Genomic DNA, 6,000 nt, shown 5'->3' with positions numbered 1-6,000 from the left:
GTTTTGTAATTCTCAGTCTACAGGTCTTGCACTTATTTTGCTAAACTTACTTGTAAGTATTGTACCCTTTTTGATGCTATTGTAAAGGGAATGGCTTTCTTGATTTCATTTTTGTATTCTTCACTGCTAAAGTAAATAAATAACTGATTTTTCTATCTTGCTCATGTATCATGCAAGCTTGGCATACTTGTTCATTTGTTCTAAAGCTTTTTTCATTCATTCTTTAAGATTTTTCACTATATAAGATCATATCACCTGCGAATAGTTTCACTTCCTTTCCATTCAGCCTATTTTTTTTTTAATTGCTGATGTTAGAACCTTAGACACTATTGAATAGAAGTAGTGAGACCAGAAATCCTGTCTTAAGGAGATCCCCTGATCTTAAAAGGAAAGTATTCAGTATTTTACTATTGTGTTACTTGCCATGAATTTTTCATAGGTGCTCTTTATCTTTTGAGGAAGTCTCCTTCTATTCCTAGTTTGCTGCAAAGTTTTATCATAAACGCTGTTGAACTTTATCAAATGCTTTTTTTTATTCTAATGATTATGATTATGTGATTTTGATTTTATTATTTTAGTATGGCATATTACATTGATTGACTTTTATATTTTAAACCAACCTTTCTAGGATAATCCCATTTGGTTATGGTATACGTACTTTTTATATGTTACTGGATTTTGTTTGTTAGTATTTTTGATGACTTTTGTGCCTATATTCAAAGACTATTGGCCTGTAATTTTCTTGTAATGTCTTTGTCAGATTTGGTATCAGCATAATACTGGCATCATGTAATTAGTTGGAAAATATTCCTTTCGCTTACATTTTCTGCAATAGTTGTGAAGAATTGGTGTTTAAAAAAGAAAAAAAAAAACACTTGGTAGAATTCGCCAGTAAAGCCATCTAGGACTGGGTTTTTTTTGGGGGGGGGGGGGGGGGGCAGTTTTAAAATCATTAATTCAATCTCTTTACTTGTTATAGGTCTATTCAGACTTTCTATTTTATTTTTAGTCAGTTTTAATAGTGTCTTTCTAGGCATTTATCTGTTTTTTTCCATTATCGAATTTGTTAGCATGCTGTTATAGACTGAATTGTGTTCTACCTAAATTCACACGTTGAAGTCCTAACCACCAATGTGACTGTTTGAAGACAAAACCTTTTATGAGGTACTTAAGGTTAAATGAGGTCATAAGGCTGTGGCCCTACTCCAATGACTAGTGTCTTTATTATAAGAAAAGGAAGAGACACTAGACTTGTGTGTGTGTGTGCACATGCACAGAGAGAAAATGCTATGGAAGAATATAGTAAGAAAGTGGCTATCTGCATGTCATGGGGAGAGGCCTCAGGAGAAACCAACCCTGTCAGCACTTTGATCTTGGACTTCAAGCCTCCAGAATGTGACAAAATAAATGACTGCTGTTTAAGCCACACAGTCTATAGTATCTTGTTATGTCAGCCCTACCAGACGAATATACCATTGTTCTCAGTATTCTCTAATAAGCCTTTTAATTTCTGTGAGGTAAGTAGTGATGTTCTGTCTTACATTTCAGATTTTAATAATTTGAGTCTCTTTGTATAACATTCCTTACTGCTTTCTGTTCCCTATTTCATTCTTTTATTTCTGCTCTTCTTATTGCCTTCTTTCTGCTTGCTTTGGGTTTAGTTTTCTCCTTTTTTTTCTAATTTTCTAAGCTGGAAAGGTAGGTTATTGATTTGAGAACTTTCTTCCTTTTATATATAGGTACTTGCTACCATAAATTTCCCTCTCAGCCCTGTTTTTGCTGATCCCATAAGTCTTGGTATATGTATTTTTCTCTCAATGTACAGTAATCCTCTCTTAATCACAGGAGATGCATACCAGAACTCCAAGTGGATGCCTGAAACCAGATAGTACCAAACCATATATATATATATATATAATCTGATAAGAGCTATTAAGTGACTGTGGGTGGGTAGCATATACAACATGGATATGCTGAACAAAGAGATGATTCGCATCCTGGGCAGGACAGAGTGGGATGTGTAAGATTTCGTCACACTACTCAGAAGGGCATGCGATGTAAAACTTATGAATTATTTATTTCTGAAATCTTCCATTTAATATTTTCAGACCACAGTTGACTATGGGGTAACTGAGGAAAGCAAAATCACAGATAAGGGTGGACTGCGGTATTTTCTGATTTGTTATGGTTTTTCTTTGGTCTGTTGGTTATTTAGGAGTGTGTTGTTTAACTTCCACATATTTGTAAATTTCCCAAGTTCCTCCTGTCATGAGTTTCTAATTTTATTGCACTGTGGTGGAAGAATATACTTCGTATAATTCTGATCCTTTTAAACCTATCAAAGTTTGTTTTATGGTCTTGCCTACAGTATATTCCAGAGAATATACCACATGCACTTGAGAATGTGTATTCTGCTGTTCTTAGGTGGAGTGTTCTATGCCTGTTAGGTCTAGTTGGATTATAGTGTCGTTAAAGCCTTTTATATCCTTGTTAATTTTCTTCCTATTCCATACATTATTAAAAGTGGGGTAGTGAGTCCCCAAATATTTGCTGCTGAACTATTTCTCCTTCAATTCTGTCTACTTTTTGGGAGCTCTGCTGTTAGGTGCATATATTCATAATTGTTTTTTTCTCCCTGAGGGACTGAACCTTTCATTATAAATGGAACTCTAAGTTTTTGTTTTAAAGTCCACTGCTTGTATTTACCATATTCTCTCTACCTTTCTTGTGATTGCTGCTTGCATTGTATGTGTCTTTGCCATTCGTTTACTTTTCATTTATTTGTATATTTAAATCTATAATGTCTCCTGTAAATGAGTTTTTAAAAAAAAATGTATTAAAATCTGCCTTTTGATTAGATCATTTAATCCATTCACATTTCATTATTTATATAGCTGGATTTACTTCTGCCATTTTCCCTTTTCATTTTCTACATCTTATGACTATTTTGTTGGAAACTGGATTTTTAGATAATGTATTTTAGTAATTCTTGGTACTGACACCCCTAACCCTCCATGCTTGGAATTCTTATCTGCTTATGTGTTTAGTAAAAGGCTGGATTATTTTATTGAAGTCTCTTTATCCTCCCAGGTGTTAAGAATCTTATGTTGCTCCTCAGGGAGGCTCATCTTCTGGTATGCCCACCTGGGATGACAGTGGCTTGGGTAGGGCTTTCTTCCTCTCTTTCTATGCCCACACGCAGCTGTTAGAATCCACTAGTCACAAACCGATTATTTAATTGTTTTCAGTAATGCCCTGTGGCATAAATTGCTCTAAACAAATCCAACTAAATGCTTGTTCTTTTGAAGGAATAGTTTTTGGTTAGTGTTTGATATTGTTCTGACCCTAGGAGGACTCCTCCCAACTGTCTTACTCCTTGGTTCTTTCCGGCAAGCTAGCTTGCCTACAGGTTAGTCTGTAGGTTGAATCTCTTCACTCGCCTTTCTCCACAATCTCCATTGCTCTTAAAGAGCACTCTTAAGGCCTGTTGTAACTAAAGTCAATTCCTTTGGAAAGAGATTATAAGCTGTATGTTTTATAGTCTGCTTCTCCCCCCAGGCAAAATGTCTGAGCCAGGGTTCTGGAGCTGGTTATGGGGACAATGGCAAGCTTCCGGGGACAGAGTGTGCCTTGTGTTCTTGGCTGAAGCAGTTTAGAGTGAAGTCTGGGATGCGATGAAAATAAAGAGAGTAGTTTTGGTTCGAATACCACAGATTCTCACCTTTCTTACTGAATTTTCACAGATTCTCTTGTTGCTTGCCCTGTGGACCATCTCCAGAGGCTTGTGTTTTTTAAAACATAGTTTCCACAAGTGTCACTGAGGAGTGAGTTATTGGAGTTCTTCACGGTCATGACGTTAGTCAATCTTTCCAATGACTTTTACACTTCCTAAATTGAATTTGATAAGGCTTTCTTATGAAAACAGAAACCTAAAGCAGTTCATACGGGATTTGACTTCAAATAAATAACTTTAACAAGTAGGATACAGAGCTTATAAAGATTATAAGAAAATTGAATCTCCAATGGAAGTATGTTAGACTAGGAAGGTGCATAAAGAAAGGATAAGCTTTTTTTAAAATAGAAACATAAAGACCTTGCAAATCATTTAGTGATCAACTTCAGCCTTACACAACTAAAGATAACTGAAACCAAGGAGAACAAGGAACTTGGCTAAAGCCACTCAGCAAGTCTCCAACAGCTAGTATTAAAACTAGCCCGATGAGAAGTGGCATGCATAATAGTTAAACAAACAGGTTTTGGAAACATATCTGAGGATAAATCCTGCCATTTAACAGCAATGTGATATCTGGTCAATTCCTTTGCCTTTCTAAACCTCAGTTTCCTCATCTGTAAAAGAGTGTTAACAATAATACCTAATAGGTTTGAGATCTCAAGGAACACAACTACTATAATGCAATAATTATAATATTAAAATGTCCCTATCCCCACCAAGAATCCTTCTGCAAATTCTCCCTTCATGCACCTGCACCTCTACCAAAAAGCAAAACAAAACAAACAAAAAACAACACAACAATAAAAATACCCCAAAACTTACGTGGGGCCTTCCCAAACCTGTTTCCAGTGATGTGAGGCTGCTGTGCTCACTGAAGGCGTTGACATCCAAACCCTGAACACTATGGAATTTCATTCCTCATTAAACCTTCAAACCCCATTCTCTTCTCTCCTCTAGTTAACATGGTTCTTAGAAAGATCTCAAAGGCTTCCCTTATCCCCTTAACTCTCATAATAACTACAGTACCTGACTCCAGGTCAGGCTACTTCCATTGAAATACACATTGTGAGGAATATAAGCAAGGCTGCATGACAGTATCTAACCACAGAACAAAGCTCTGACCTAGATTTCTAGCTTATGTTCTCCTAATACAAGCAAAGATTAGTGTAGGTATAATCAGCTAGTCAAACCTGCTGTACTTTATCTAGCTAGAAAAATAAACCCAATTAATATATTTTATTTTCTATTCCCTCTTTGATTTTTACAGAGATCTTTGTTGACATAATTCAATAGTCTATCTGCTGAAAGCCAACACTTTTCCTTGGATGACGATCAGACCAAGTGGAAGCTGTTTAGGAGAGGAGAAAAGATGGCATTGTGAAATATGAATGAGATTAACAAAAATGCTATGAACCAAATGCAACTTGAGTAGGCCTAATGTCTTCTCAAGGACCACTGCAAAACCCCATTTCTTGAGAATAAAGAGAGCAAATGCACAAGTCTTTGAGTTAAATTACTTGAAACATTTCCCCCTAATAGCCCCTAATAACAACATATACTGTGACAGAAGAGTTATAAAAAAATTTAAATCAGCAGTGGTTCAAGTTCACTTTACTATATTTATAGGGCCACTCGACCTTTGTCAACCAACACTCCTGTCCCAAAGTCTTAATTAGAAAAAAAAAACCCACAAATAATTAAAACGATTCCAAAGGACTGGTATATGGATTGGTGTAAAAAAAAGAGTGACACTGGCCAGTTGCGGTGGCTCAGGCCTGTAATTTCAGCACTTTGGGAGGCTGAGCAGGGCGGATCACCTGAAGTCAGGAGTTTGAGACCAGCCTGGGCAACGTGGTGAAACCCCGTCTCTACTAAAAATACAAAAATCAGCCGGTGTGGTGGTGCACACTTGTAATCCCAGCTACTTGGGAGGCTGAAGGCAGGAGAATCGCTTGAATATGGGAGGTGGAGGTTGCAGTGAGCCGAGACTGCGTCATTGGGTGACTCCAGCCTGGGTGACAAGTGTTAAACTCCGTCTCAAAAAAGGGGAGGGGAGGGGAGGGAAGGGAAGGGAAGGGAAGGGAAGGGAAGAAGGGAAGGGAAGGGAAAGGAAGAAGGGAAGGGAAGAAGGGAAGGGAAGGGAAGGGAAGAAGGGAAGGGAAGGGAAGGGAAGAAGGGAGGGGAAGGGAAGGGAAGAGGGGAAGGGAAGGGAAGGGAGAAGGGAAGGGAAGGGAGAAGGGAAGGGAAGAAGGGAAGAGAAGAAGGGA

The sequence above is a fragment of the Theropithecus gelada genome, chromosome X, assembly GCF_003255815.1.
Source record: "Theropithecus gelada isolate Dixy chromosome X, Tgel_1.0, whole genome shotgun sequence".
Lineage (NCBI taxonomy): Eukaryota > Metazoa > Chordata > Mammalia > Primates > Cercopithecidae > Theropithecus > Theropithecus gelada.
Note: the sequence above shows the minus strand (reverse complement) of the source record.